This window comes from Tachysurus fulvidraco, chromosome 2 (assembly GCF_022655615.1).
Source record: "Tachysurus fulvidraco isolate hzauxx_2018 chromosome 2, HZAU_PFXX_2.0, whole genome shotgun sequence".
Taxonomy (NCBI): Eukaryota; Metazoa; Chordata; class Actinopteri; order Siluriformes; family Bagridae; genus Tachysurus; species Tachysurus fulvidraco.
This window is the reverse complement of record NC_062519.1, coordinates 3,539,110-3,555,290: the sequence shown is the minus strand read 5'-3', so window position 1 is coordinate 3,555,290 and position 16,181 is coordinate 3,539,110. Positions and strand designations below refer to the sequence as shown.

The 16,181-nt window shown below is 37.3% G+C and overlaps 1 long non-coding RNA gene across 1 annotated transcript; it reads left to right on the top strand.

Annotated features, from left to right (window-relative positions):
• The first annotated feature begins 10,646 nt into the window (after window positions 1–10,646).
• LOC113647875 lies at window positions 10,647–13,422 on the top strand. Its single transcript, XR_003441761.2, has 3 exons — window positions 10,647–10,795; window positions 12,246–12,356; window positions 12,475–13,422. It is a non-coding gene; the product is annotated as an uncharacterized LOC113647875 (long non-coding RNA).
• Window positions 13,423–16,181: the final 2,759 nt, after the last annotated feature.

The window sequence follows — 16,181 nt, the reverse complement described above, 5'->3', positions numbered from 1 at the left end:
TTCTGGTACCAGAAATGCATTAACTTGATGTTACACTCTTTATTAGTGTTTTTGTTTTGCCATTCTTTACTCTTTTTATCAGTTTTGCCGTATGCTTTTGTTGTCCTTTCATCAACTTCCACTGAAGAATATTCATCCCTTAAGCATTGGAGTTTAAACTAGAACCCAAACACACCTGGTATTTTATATCAAACTGCTTCACTATCTATTTATTTTAATAAAGTGGATTTAATATATTTATTTGGGCTGCACATAAATAAATGAATAATTGTTAATGTTTGAAAACTGAAGAGAACTTTGAATGTTTCTGACCTTTGGAAGGCACTTCTGTTAGATTTGGATATACTCATCCCTCTGGGTAACACACTCACCCTAAAATTTCAAATTTTCAATCATACATGAATCCATGATATAATATCATCCAGGTTTGTGTAAGCAGCGTGAGGAAAAGTAGCAGGTCAGGACAGAACCATAAACACCATATAAATCAAGACAAGAGGTGAAACTATTCCCTTAGAAGAGAGACATTTTTCAAACATCTGTGCGTCTGTCAATCCCAAAAATCCCATAGATTTTCCAGAGTGTGTTTCAGTGTAATGGCATTGTTTCAGTCTGGTGTAATATGCTGGTTTCTGCTGAGATTGTAACAGGGCTCTCAAGTTTTGAAGACAGGAAAGTGTGACATCTCTCAAAGTATTTGCTTAATTTCCATTTAATAATTTGTGTGTGTGTGTGTGTGTGTGTGTGTGTGTGTGTGTGTGTGTGTGTGTGTGTGTGTGTGTGTGTGTGTGTGTGTGTGTGTGAGAGAGAGAGAGAGAGAGAGAGAGAGAGAGAGAGATTATGACTGGTGTTGTTTATTGCAAGTGTTTGTACTCCTTTATCATTTATAATGTTGCTCCCATTTAAAACAGTTTGGCTCAAACCCAGCCATTTTAGGGTCATGATTGAGGACAATGTCCCATCCAGAGACAAGATTGAGGACAATGTCCCTTCCAGAGACAAGCTGTTTCTTGTTGAGGTTTTGTTCAAACCGACCATCGAAAATACCCTCTCTAATGAATATTTCTTTTTCATTGGTTGTTGCGTTAAATCTTCCCTTTAAATCTAAAGTTTTTCTGCATGAGAAATACAGTGTGTGGCGGGAGAGCGTGAGAAAAGACCAAAATGTGTGACTGTCTCGCTCAATGCGTGACACTTGACTGTAATGATAGGATTAAAGCATTAAGACAGGAAGTCTAACTTAGCATTCTTGGGATATAATATAATATAATATAATATAACATAACATAATGGGTGGCACGGTGGCTTAGTGGTTAACACGTTCGCCTCACACCTCCAGGGTTGGGGGTTCGATTCCTGCCTCCGCCTTGTGTGTGTGGAGTTTGCATGTTCTCCCCGTGCCTCTGGGGTTTCCTCCAGGTACTTCAGTTTCCTCCCCCGGTCCAAAGACATGCATGGTGGGTTGATTGGCATCTCTGGAAAAATGTCCCTAGTGTGTCAGTGAATGAGAGTGTGTGTGTGCCCTGTGATGGGTTGGCACTTCGTCCAGGGTGTATCCTGCCCTGATGCCCGATGGCGCCTGAGATAGGCACAGGCTCCTCGTGACCCGAGGTAGTTCGGATAAGCGGTAAAAAATGAATGAATAATATAATATAATATAATATTTTTAATAGTGCTGGATGTTAGATAAACAAATCCTAACTAATCCTATGTTCATGCTTGCAGGCAAAATGTGAAAGTGTGTGAAATCTGTCTCCAGAAAAAAAGTGGTTGCCATAGTAATAGCATTTCTCAGAGTGCATTAAGTTCAGTGCCGGGGCCAAACACATCTAGTCTCCAGTGCTTGCTGTCACTCATGTCACTCTAGGACTAAACCTACCGTCATGCTAGCAAGCAACTCACCGCTTATGTCATTTGTAGTGTGTGAAATTTGATTGTTTTATTTGTTTTATTGGAGAGTAGCAAAGCAGGCCACCAACAATTTCTGCTGCTTCCTTTTGAGGTTCTTTGTTACACCTGCCAGCATTTAATAAGTTTGAGATGTTGTACCGTATATAACACTTTGTATGTAAGATGAAATGTCAACGTCTTCCATTTATGCGTGTGAAGGAGGAATGTCAGAACTAGCACGCTATTGGATTGGCGGCGATCATTTTTTTAAACAATAGTTTGGGTTTGTCGCTTTGGGTTGCGTAATACAAAATTTTTATTGTGTTGAGAAAATCTCGGCTCTTTTTGTAAACAGATGCCTAAAGAAATTTTCTCCCTAATGTGTGTAGCAATAAGCCACAGGGTCGTTTCTATATATTGTTGAGCTATTATGATGTTGTGAGATCCTGATGTTCCATGCTGTACACCACAAAAAAGGTCATCCAGAGTGCATCTACCATATGGCACAAACCCATCTTTTTGTATCTTGTTATTCTAAAATGTTTCCACACATCTTTCTTCTTAGGTTTAAGGTCTCACCTTGATTTAAGTTGTTGTTCTTGCATGTTTCCATGCAGACCGGACAACTATAATTCTCCTTGGCAGATTCTCTCTGCCTTTTTAACATGAGAGGAATCTTTGTTACTATTGCACTCCACGGGGCTATAAACAAAGAGGGATTTTCTTTTTCTTTTGTGATCGAGGATAAAGATGTGGTGCCCCGAGTGTTGGAACGAGTCACAATTTAAATGGCTGTTCATTTTTACCAGATCGTCTGGGAACTTCTGAAATTCAAAGGAATTTAGCAGAAGTAACAGAGACAGAGGGAAACAAGACTCAGGAGGACCACATGCCAGTGAAGTCGCCGGCACGGGCGCAGGCATTGTGGCGATCGTTAACCTTGTCCCTGTGAAGCAGCTTAAGAACACTGTTTAAGCTAATAAACGACTTCTGGTAAAACTCTCAGCCGAACCCTTGGATGGTGAGATCATCAAAAGGTCACTTTCCAAAGCAAACATAGAAATCTTACATAAATCAATCAAATAATGAATGTAACTCTCTGTTTCCTAGCAATTTGCCAACCAATATCTCATACTTGGGGCAGTGGTGCTTCAAGTAGTTCAGGCTCTGGGTTGTTGATCAAAGTATCAGGACTCAAGCCCCAGAACTGCCTAGCTACCACTGTTGGGCCCTTGAGAAAGACTCTTAACCCTCACTGCTTCAGTTGTGCTGTATCATGGCTGACCCTGTGCTCTGACTCCAACCTCCAAAGTTGGGAGATGTAAAGAAGGGATTTCACTGTGCTGTAATGTATATGTGACTTCTTCTTCTTTAAAGTATGACACTTAGCTAATATATTGCAAAGAAGTTTCACATTATAGTCGTAATCAGTCGTAATCTCACCGGCAGCTTGTCGTGTTATAATGAAATCACTCCTGTATCGAAAAACATACTGACTGCTAAAGAGCTTTGACTATGATGTGGTCACTGAAAACAGATCATTTGAAAGTAGCTGTGGTACAAAAAAATCAATCATGTTTCACTAAATGTGAATTGTAGAGACAATGATTCATCAGAGAATCTTCTCTTGGTTGTTTTAAGGTTCTACCTTTTACCTGGAAGGGTTCTTCTACTAAACACCAAAGAAAACTGAAAACAGACTGAGCAGCTTTGGAATGAACTGGAAACTGACTGCAGCTCCAGCTCACCTGTCCTGACATTGCTATTGCTCTTGTCGCAGAATGAATCCCTGCAGCCACATTTCAATTCCAGGTTCAAAGCCATTTCAGAAGAGCGGAGCCTGTTATAGAAGCAAATCCAAATGAATGGCTTTGGTGTGCTAAACAAACACACACACGTGTGAGGTGAGGTGTGATGGTCTGGTGTTTACGTTCTTTTGTCCATGTAGTTTACAAAATATGCTCCATGACAAAACTCGTCAATAAAACAAATTGCGGAAAATATTATTCCAAGAAGCCCAGAGGCATCATTTTATTTGTGACTAGCTGAGGAATCTGTGAGGAAAAGGACGTGTTTGGATCTGTAAGTCTTGATTGAGACATAATTTATAAAAATGTCTCTCTCACACACACACACACACACACACACACGCGCGCGCACACGCACACGCACACGCACACACAGATTGGCTTAACAATTTCTTTACTCGATCCAAACTACAAAGCTAAACGTACACTCGTTAAGGCTTAATACGTGTTATTTCAAAAAAGTGTACTTTTTCTTTAAGGACTTAAGGATTTATATAACCTATATGCAATGATTTCCAGTTTCAAATTAGAAAAACATGTTTAAAAAGTTTTCAAGTGTAGAGATGACAATATACTGTACATGATGTGCATCTTGACATGATGAGAATGTTGGACCGGGACGAGACGTAGGAGCTGTTCTGGTGCTGACCCGTCTCCAGCACTCTCTACAGAGCAGGTGCTTAAGTGTCTTGAATTCCAATCAGGCTATTCATGCTGTTGAAGATCTGGCTTCGATCACTTGACAGCGAAAGTACATCTGCATTTATTTTCTCTTATACTAAAAGAACGACTATCACTGAACAAATCTTTAGGCTCAAGCTTTCTCACAGACTGATACACGATCAGTCATGGCAGCATTTAGTTGAACTCTGACACTCGGACAAGCAGCACGTCTGCACAACCACCACCAGGAATTTCTACTCGGACGATTCCCATAGCCTTGGGTGCTTTCTGTGTGGAATTGCATGCACAGACAAAACAGGGATAACAAACAGATAATAAACTCACCATTAATTTATAATTTGTCATAAAACATGGACAGTTTTAAGATCAGTTTTACTGATTGTTCAAAAGGGTGTTGATTAATTTCCTATCCTGGCGCTCGTTCAGTTACGTTTGCGTTTCTCTAGTAACGTCTCGACTCAGCTGAAGCTTTCTGTAAGGACAAGTTTATCTAGTTGTATAGAAGAGATAAAGCCGCAACATTAGGTTTTCCACCACCGTCTGCTTTAACATTTACAGGCTGTTCTACAACTTGTATATGTATAAATGTATTTATATGCCATTAAATCACAGCAATGCGCCAGGATATAAGACACATAAAATATTTCAATTACCACAGAACATAATAATCCTCAGGGTGGTAATAGTAACTTCATCACACTATCCTGAAGTGATTCATTTCCTGTAACAGAACACCGATCTCCCCCCCCCCCCCCACACACCATGTGATTTACCTCTTACTTAAATGAAATCCAGTATTGTGTCCACCCCCCCCCCCCCCAGCCCCCCACACACACACACACACACACACACACACACACACACACACACACACACACACACACACACACACACACACACACACACACACACACTTACACACCACTGAATCAGTTTGTTGACAATTTAATGGATGTTTCCTTAGTGTCACATAGCAGTATGGTCTGTGGTCAGGAAAAAGAAAACCATGTTTTTTGCATTAAAAAAGATCTCCTGACAGTCTGATTTCAGAGTTGTCAAGCATTTCCAGAACAACCATCATTAGTACCAGAGCCTCTCTTTTCTCTGTTGCAACATAAAAAAATATACATCCTTCTCCCATATATCTCGACTTGACCGTGAAGAACAATTTTCTGCAATTCTATACTCTCTGACATCTCTTTTAAAATTTCTCTCATGGCCACACGTGTAGTTCCATTCAGACCTGAAGCTCTCGTTAGACGAGGGCCGGATAAATTCACTGTGGAAAGAAATGTGGAGTCAGAGATGGAGAATATCCCAGCTTTAATGATTTTAATGAGTATTTAAGATCACATTTTGTTTTTTTTTATGTGAATGTTACCGAATAATACAAGAAATTACAATTCGTTATGAAAATCTTATATTTCCATCACATAATGGACCTTGATGGGTGCAGGGAATTTGGAACGAAGGATTTAACATCAGCTCTTAATGTGTACGTCTTCTTTAACTTTATTATGAAGTTACATTGCATTCAACTACCATCAAAGCAATCATTTAAAATCAGAAATTTGTTTTTTTATTTCAAAAAATGAAATAAACTTGAAAATCACCTATGAAACCATGTGAAAATTAATAAAGCATGAATAAATATATGACTGTGTGAAAAAAATGAAGTATACAAATCACATATGGAAAACATTCATATGCAAGAAATGAATAAATCATTTGGAAATATCTAGTGAAAAGAAATGAATCTGGAAAATAAATCACATAAAAATCATATGAATCGTATGAATAGAATCAAATGAAAATCCTTAATCTTAAACAAATCAGTAAGTTTAAAATAACATCTGGAAATAAATTATAATAAATAAAAATCTTGTATCAAGACAAATTCCTGTACACGTAGGCCCTACAGTTCCTAGCAATAAACCTGAAAATTAAATTTATCTTGTGAAAAGAATCACATAAAAAAACAAATGAATAGTAATTTGAAGAAAATAGAAAGTAGAAAATAATGATTTGAAAATATGTCAAAATGTATTACTCTGCAAAATAAGTCTTGTAAAAATAAATGAATCAAATGAAATAAATGGAAATAAATGAATGATTTGAAAATAAACTAAACTAGACGATAATTTAAAGTTGAGTCACGTGAAAAACGCATGCACTCACCTGCATGTGTAAAAGAATCATATGATGAAAAAACGAGTTATTTGGGATTTATCTGGACCTCGGTTTGGAAACTGAAACATTCCTGATTTCCAGATTTCAAATTCATAGTCAATGGTTATTTGTATAATAATAGTTTACTCAGGTACCGATTCAACCATGAAGGACTAATCGCTAATTGAGGACATGAGGAATCTCATGAGGAATACCTGCAGCTCATCATACCTGCAGCTCGGTATTAAATCTTCTCGTGTGACTCTCAGGTACAACATCAATAACAACATTGAAGCTGTTTGGCTGGCTTTGTCTTACTTTTCCCTTCTTCTCTTCTACAAGCCTGAAAATTGGCTAAACATCTCACCTGGCACAAAGCCTGCAAGTCTTAGTGTTGTGGTAGGCGGTTGTATGTTTTTTATTTTTTGTTTCACACCTACTGTCTCCTAGCCTTTAGTGGGACGCATTCATTCTGTTAACATGCATAATTTGTGCATGAAAAAGTAGGCTGAACATCCTTTTTTCATGGATTAACTGCAACACAGTTAAATCCATAATTCACAAGTCACAAGCCAAAATTTTGATACTGCAGGCAAATTTGCTTCAACTGAGTCATTAAAACTGTGTGAAATATTATAAATTATTTATAAACGTAAAAAAAAAAAGTCAGAAATATTTATTTCATATTTATATGGAATAATCATGACTGCCAAATCGCCCAATAGATTTTCATAGCACAGTGCACTATTTATGTATAACTCCATCACATTACATTCATTCAATTATTTATGTATTTATATCCATAACTTTTAAACTTTATTTGCACATTGTTACATAAGCATACATAGGTCAGACTTTTTTAACATATTTCCAGACTGATGACAGTATGACAGTTCTGATTATTACCCAACTAGTGGTTTCATATTTACTATGGACTTTATCTTACAGATGCATAAAAAAATGCTGTTAGACATATTTCAATAAGCTAATAAACAGTTATGGTCCATCATCCCCTGCATGTGTCCTTGTCACCTTGCACACTAATAACTCACTCCTGTTTCTTGTTCCATTTTGATTTGCACCACTGTTTATGTTGAGTTCAACCCCTGGTTGAAGTCTCATCACTAGATGGTGAACTCTGCTGGAGATAGATCTACATGGACAGCCCATGACCCATTGGACTGCTGTGGATAGAACCACCTGGACTGCCTTTTTGGCAGTCAGTTTTGTGCTCGGATCTTCATCATTGAACATTTGAAGACTTCGGCAGGAACGAATTAGTGTTAAGTCTGTAATGAACTCAGAAATGACTCTGACCTGTTAGTTCCTCAGAAGCTCTTGGTTACTAGAATTCCACTCGGCTACAAACTGTTGCAGAAAGGACATTATTTACATTGACATTATTTCCTGTCCAGTGTCAACCAAATGAGGATGAGGTTCACTTCTGAGTCTGGTTCCACTCAAGGTTCCTTCCTCATACCATCTCAGGGAGTTTTCCCTCACCACCATCACCTCAGGCTTGTTCATTAGGGAAAGATATTAGAGATAAATAGTAACTTACTTTTAAACTTTTAAATTTGTATTATTTTTCTGGGTTCTGTAAAGCTGTCATGAGACAATGTAAACTGTCAAAAGTGCTACACAAATAAATTGACTTGAAAAAAAATTGAATTATATGCACCTTAAAAAGGGTCTATGTGGGATTTTCTGGATTGCATTATACGTTGCTTGAAGCATGTTCTCCCCATGCTTCAAGGGTATCATCAGTGTACTCCACTTTTCTCCCACAGACCATAGACATTCCCCACCTTGTGCCCTGTGTCCTGTGGGACATGCTGCAGGTTCCCCCTGACCTTGTGTAGGATAGTGTAATTGGTACAGAAAATGGATGGATGGATGGATGGATGGATGGATGGATGGATGGATGGATGGATGTTTTCCTGCCAGGTCTCACATGAGCTCATATGCGCTCTAAATCTGTGTCCTATTTAAACAGCTGACAATCAGATAATCATCCCTGAAATATTTCCTGAGATATTATGACATTTTTCTAATATAAAACAGTAAAAAAATAAATCCTACAGAAAGTTTATTCAAGTTCAGAAGTCTTCCTGAAGTCTCCAGACTGTGTTAGCTGTGTTTTTCCAATTTGATCTGGCACGAATAACCAACCACAAAACTTTAACACTTTGGACCTTATGAGAAATAAGCCTGTCTACTATTTCCCATGGAAGCTTCATAACATCATAATGTAATGGATGATTTTTAAACAATACAATTGTGATACTTTTTCCAAGTTACCATATTGATCCCTCTGCCATTTTCTGCTCTAAGTTTAGGATGTTTAAGAGCATTACAGATTAAATTAAGTTGCTCATCCAATAGCAAAAACAACCCCAAATAACAACCTTTGCCACGTAAGCAGCGGTTGCTTTTTAATGATAGTTGAGAGATGCAGGTGTCGGTTCTGTGCCAAACGTTTACAAGCCGTCCTGACACATTGGCGTCTCATTCTAACATCTTATTTTCAGGAATTGCAAAAAATAAAAAGTGACTGCACGCTCGAGATGGCACGTAAATGTCATTACAGAAATTTGCTGAAGGCAGAAGAGTAAAAAAAAACTTGGCTCCTGATCCTTTTGTTGATACTTTTATAGATACCTAGAATAGAGTGGAAAAGAGGTACTGTGTGTATTTGTAGAGGATTAAATGAAGTAGATGAATGTATTCAATGGAAAAAATAAGCTTCATAATTCCATAATTACTCTCCACTTTTTTTTTTACTTCTAATCTACGAAAACATGATTAACTATTCAATTGTACTTTGATTGCTCTGAGTGAAAATCTACGAAATTTTGTAGATAATTTTACCTTTAATGTCATATAGCAACTGACAAAATTCAGGTCAAAAACAAATAAAAACGTTTTAGGAGGAAAAAAAACTTACAATAACCTGGTTGCATAAGTGTACACACCCTTTTAGAAAGCAGCATGTAACTGTGCCCAAACGCACGCACACACACACACACACACACACACACACACACACACACACACACACACACACACACACACACACACACCGCTTAACTAATACTTTATTAACGCAGCTTTCATTTGAAATACAGGAGTAAAAGTGTACCAACTTTTTTGAACATTACATTTTATTCCACTTCCTTGCTCCAGATCTATCAAAGTGCAAGAGGATCTATGGGGTGAAGCCCTTTTCAAGTCATTTCACATGGTTTCAGTGTTTTGGATGGGACTTATGTCTTGTCTCTCAGGGCCATTCCAAAACGCTGCTGTTTTTCCTTTGTTTTCTTTGAGAATAGTGGACCTGTCTGACAGAGGCCCTCAGGTTAAAATAGATTGGTATACGGAGCTATTCGTAATTCCCTCTATCTTGACTAGACTAGAGCGCTAGTCCCAGCTGCAGATAAGCAGAAGCATAACATGATGCTGCCACCACCATGCTTCACTGTGGGTGATAATCTGTTTGGTTTAAATTTATTTTAGGTTTTCCTCTGTGTCACCAGAACATGACATCTTTTGCTACATGTTCTCCCCGTGCCTCGGGGGTTTCCTCCGGGTACTCCGGTTTCTTCCCCCGGTCCAAAGACATGCATGGTAGGTTGATTGGCATCTCTGGAACATTGTCCGTAGTGTGTGAGTGAATGAGAGTGTGTGTGTGCCCTGTGATGGGTTGGCACTCCGTCCAGGGTGTATCCTGCCTTGATGCCCGATGACACCTGAGATAGGCACAGGCTCCCTGTGACCCAAGGTAGTTCGGATAAGTGGTAGTAAATGAGTGAGAGTGAGTGAGTGAGTGAGTGAGTGAGTTTTGGTTTATGTTTGTAATGAGTCTGTCTGTGTTTTCCTTTGTTTCTGTCTGCTGTCATTCCCTGCTGTTAATTGTTGGCCCCGACAACTTATTTGTTACCATGGACATTAATTGCACTCAATCTCTTCCCCAGGTGTTTTGTCCTAGTCTTTGATCGTCTCCGCCTTGTGATTGGTTCTTGTTCACTATATCTACTCTGTTTGTCCACTTCCCTGGTGTTAGTCGTTATTTGGTGTAGTATGTTGTCTGTTCCCTTCAATGTTCCTGTTTCCTGTCAGCTCTGTGTTCGGTCTTGTTTTCCTGCCTGTCTGTGTACCTGTTTTTTTGTTTTTGGTTATTAAATCTCGTTACTGCATTTGGATCCTCACTCGCCTTTGCCTTGCTGTGACAATGTTAGGCTTGGGTAAGTATGCTTTCTTAAATTTTTCCCTCTATGAGTAAGTCTAGCCTCCCTACCCCATAGCCCAGACATGTGAAGACATTAGGAGTCTTACATGCTGAGAGTTACACATAAAGGAAGTGCCACATGCAGGGAGAGATCTGTACTTTTCTAATATTTCTACAAATCCTTTAATGTTGCAGTAGGTCTCTTGGCGGCCCCTAATAAATTTTCTTCGATCTTCGTTCTTGGGAATGTCTCTGTACTGTAGGTCCCCATTTTCTCCACGTGTTGATGATGGTCTTCACGGTAGTCCAGGATACAATTAATTTTTAAGAAATTCTTTTGTTGTTAGTTGTTTTAACACATTAAAAGGTGGAAAAAATGCTGACACACTTGATCTTGGTTTCCTTTCTTATTATCTTTTTCAATACTGTATTGGGTGAGCAGTTGCACTTTTACTTGAACAAACAATTCCGCTGGTTAATCAAACAGCCTCAGAATATTTGAAAAGGTAATGACTTAAGCAAACATACTAAATAAAGCGGCCTCAAATCAAACCATTATCCGGTCTGTTTAAAGGCAAGAAGAACAAGTCTGGAAAAGTTACTTTTGGGGAACCGTTAAGCTGTTTGACTATTATCCCTCTTGTGATATTATACTGTTGCACTCATGACACTGCTGTCTATGCCTTGGGTGTGAACACAACACCAAACTTGATTAACATCACTGCCAACATTCCAAGCACAAACACAAGTAATGAAATACATGTAAGTGCCTGCTTTCTGAAACGACAAGCCCTTTCCTTTACCCTTTACTACCTGAGGCATAAATATCACACCATTTTTTACCAAATTATGTCTCCTTCAGATAAATAAGACATTTGCAGTTGCATAATCGCCAGTTTTGATGTTTCATAACATTCTTTGACATGGTTCGGCTTCCATGACCACAATCAACCGGCAAAAACAGGAGAAAAATGCAATTCTGGTTTGAACGTCAAAATAAGTCCCTTGGAATTTTTATATTGCATAGATTGAGGTGTTAAGGTGAGGAAATGTCTGCCAGCAGCCACACTAATCAACATAGCAAAGTTTTTTTTTTTTGGTGTTATTACAGTTTTTTAGAAGTTGGTTGCTCCTTAGTACAAAATAAACCATATGCCATGGTTCAGCTTGGGGGACTGTTTGTGTTCACATTCTGTCTGTGTTTGTGTTTCTTCAGGGTTTCCCGGTTTCCTCCTATTTCTACTACTACTACTACTACTACTAGTGTGTGTGTGTGTGTGTGTGTGTGTGTGTGTGTGTGTGTGTGTGTGTGTGTGTGTGTGTGTGTGTGTGTGTGTGTGTGTGTGTGAGTGTGTGTGTGTGTGTGTGTGAAATACGTGTGAAATCGTCTGCCATATTTTCATTTGTTGACCTACAATTAGCAATTAGAACAGATTTCCTGATCATGTTATCTCTTACTTGAACAGCACACCTCAAGGCAACAAACGATTAGCGCACTTTCACAGTCCGGCTCACAGAAAGTGACACAGGAATTGTGCTTTTCCTGTTAGTCTCTGATGCAACATCTTGAGTTCTAGGTTGGTCCTTTTTCAGTGCTGCCTACATAAAAACAGTCTCTTTTTTATGACCCTGAAGGGTTGTCATATCCAGCTGATGACTCAGGAAACTCTTTATCTTCTGTTTATTTGCTGTTAGGAAACACTTACAAGCTACAGGCACACCTGAAGGCCTTCAGCTGTTGGATTTTTCCTGATTCGTTCCTGATGTGTTGTATTTGTAACTAACAGCGCTGAAAAGGAGCAGGCGGGTGATATATATCAGGTTTAATACTGTATGACATGGGAACAAATGGCTCAAGGACATGGATCTGGAGCAGATCTGGGTTTAGAGGAATGTGAGAAGTTTATGTATTGAAAACTAATACTATGCATTTCCAGTTTGTTTAGGAGAAATTTGATCAATGCATTTTATAATTGCATTTTATAATAGTGTGGAGTTTTTCAATAAAATCTCTACACATTAAAGAGAAAGTGGTAAAAATCAGTAGGATAATGATGTTAGAATAATACCTGTTCGCTTAAGAATTTCTTTTCATTGACCTTTATGAAACTTTGTATTCAGATCAGGTCTATCAGATCAGGTCAATCAGGTCTGTTCAATTTGATTGGCTCGGTTTTAGGGACTACAGTATTTTTTAATCGGATTTTCATCCTGGAAATGCATCAAAGTTTTGTGGTTGTCTTTATTGATATTGCTGATTTTTAAGCATAGAAGCCAAACATATTCTTGACTCAATATAGAAATGCTTTCAGCGAGGACCTGTTTTATTTCATCTGATTTCAATGAATGGTTGTCAAAACCACAGAAATTGTATGACAGTGCCCATAAAGCTGCATATGACTGATCTGTAAATGTTAAAAACATATAATGAAGATCTGTGGGATAGCGATGAGAAATGATGTCTAAGCCAAAACTCTGTCAGATAAAATTTATGTCATTATGGTTTTACCACATGATAAAATCAACAGAATTCTGTCACTGTCAGAAATCTGACACATTTTTATATAAATATAAAACCCAAAAGCTTTGTAATTGAAATAAAATTCAAGTTTTAAGAACAGAATATGATGTAAATCTTTGGGTATTATTAACTGAATTAGCATTTTTCCCTGAGAAGGAAAATAAAATGTTGTTTTGTCCCATTGTGAGTATCATCAGGCTGACGGAGGAAAAAATGCTTGGCAAACATCTGCACCATCACAGCTGCTGAATGATGAGCTTGAGGTTCTTCAGTACAAACAGTACAAACTCGTTTCTTCACAGATCATCTGTAATGTGAATAACTCTCACTGGATTCTTACGGTATTCACAACTTCAGCGCTCATGTTATATAAGCCAGCAATCTCAGATGTTTTGGCATGTACTGTAACACTGTGTATGTATTTTTAAAAATAAGTTTAAAAAGGAATTTTATGTAAATAACAAAAAAAAACTACAGAAAGCATGGCTACTACCTGAGGTGATTTTTTTTTTTGTTTCGGTCTAAAAGGTAAAAAAAATGGCAGAAATTATATTTATTTTAATAATATATGTATATCTTTACACATTCCATGTGTACGTCTACATTTATAAGCTAATCTCCTTATGAAAAAAACAACATTACTGAAAATGAATTGTACATTAATCTCAAAACCTGAGGTAAAAGTCATCTGTACAGAGTGTGTAAGTGCACTGAATTCTTTAACCTTTTTCCCCAGAGGCCAAAACCATGGAGTTTGCTCCTGTTTTTCTTGTGTCCACGTTGATCAGTGAATTTGTAGTGTTTCATCAGTATTTCTGTTTCTATTTAGCCTACTAGGGGCAATAACTTTATAGAAAAGTTCCAAAAAACAAAAACACATGTCTCACAATGAAAGCCAACAAAGTCCTGACTCATTTTAAAAAAGACTTATGGAGATAAAATAATTCATTGGTTTATACACCGATTTCTAGACATACGTATGTCCATTTTGCTATGACATGCCTATTGGAAAACTAAATAATTAGCTTGCTCCACATACTTATTGGGTTTTTTTTTTTTTTTATCTCTGTGTACATTTCAGTAAAATACCAAGCCAGGGTGAGAAAGTAATCCAAATAAAAATATCTCCAAAAGTTGAGTTTTTAAAGTATACTTAACGTATAATCAGTCAAACCCCAGATTTTCACACAGGTTGCCAGAATTCAGAATTAAGTTTTAACATGCTAAGATATTGTAGTTCTTAATCACCATATTCTTGCATGAAAAATAACAAATTATTTAAAGATGCTAGTTTTAGTCATTGCTTTACAGCTTTAACAAACTGTTGCTTATATTACAAGTTGTTATAATACTGTTTATGCTTCATTAACAAGATGATAAATGGCCAGTGATGGGCACCGTGATAAGATGAAGAAGAAGATTGTAATTTACTTTTAAAAATTCTTATATTGATTTTCTAAGTTTTTTTGTGAGTTAAGCTTTCACCATGGTAATTTAACACTGGTGTATGGTTGGATAGATGGATATACAGTCATGATTCATTCCTTTTAGTTAAGTCATTGAAGATTAGATACTGTAATTTCTGCCTTTTGGGTTTATGGTGAAGCTTGTAGAAACTCTTACCACCACACATTTCCAACCATAAAATGTTTTCAGAGACATCAGTAGACACATCTACACTCAGTGAAATGATAAAATCAATCCTGAGCCTTAATTGTCAATTTAGAGGGTTACTTCCAGATTCATTCATCCCCCTTGTGTGAAAGCACAGAAAAGCAGAAAAGACAGGAGGCTAAAACTCCCTGAAACACTGATCTTTATCTTCTATTTATCTGGCTTAGAGAGACAATTGAAGCGATTCAAACTGTCAGAGTGTTAGCTGCTGAAGGTGTGTATAACTGCACCCAGATTAATACTATGTTTTCTACCAAAACAAATACAGGGCCTCTGTTTTACCCATTAGAGCAGTATCATTGTGTACTACAGATAAAATGCACTCAAGAGCCAAAACCAGCAAGCGCTAGAATTCAGAATTACGCTACAGTGGTGTCCAGTTCTCATGGAAGAAAGCATGTAAAACACACCTCCTGTGCAAACATGACTGATTGCCAAGAATACTTCCTGTTCAGTTCCCTTCTGGTAATGTTAAATTATATACATGGGGTAACACAACACTATTCTTATGCTCAGGTATTTTTGTGTCATTTTAAATAATATACGCAATATATATAATTACGCAATTAAATTGTACCGGATCACACAGGCAAGAGTGCTATTGAATTTTCTATGACAGTTCAAGAAGATATTTCATTTAGCAGACATTTCAGATTCTATTTGGTCAAATATTTTCGAACAAATTTGCTCCCAAAAAAGCAACAATCTGAACAACAGCCTGTCGTGTACTAACGGTTTATTATTGCTTGAGATGAAATGTAGTGTAATACACACAGATAAGTGGAAAATCAGCTACTATTTAACCATTCTTACTTATTATAGAATGATGTCACTTTTTATCTGTATTGAGTTTCATTTAATGTTGGGGGACATCTGTGAATTAAATAATTAATTAAAATAACAATAAAATGTTGTTTAAGCAAATATAATATGATTAAACCTGTTTTCAGATATTTTTGATTCTCGATTTGATTCTCTGAATGAATAAATACATCTAGTAAACATATAATAAGAAATATTAGATAACATTTTCTTTATTCAACAGAAATATAAACAGTCGTCCCCTCACAACATCTTCTGGCCAATCAGAAGCAAAGAACTAACAGTGCTGTTGTATTATGTCCATATATGGTCATGATACTTAACTCCTTGGCAGATAGAGCTCCTATTACAATTCTTTTAGGAAGCTGAGAATGCTTGAAGAACC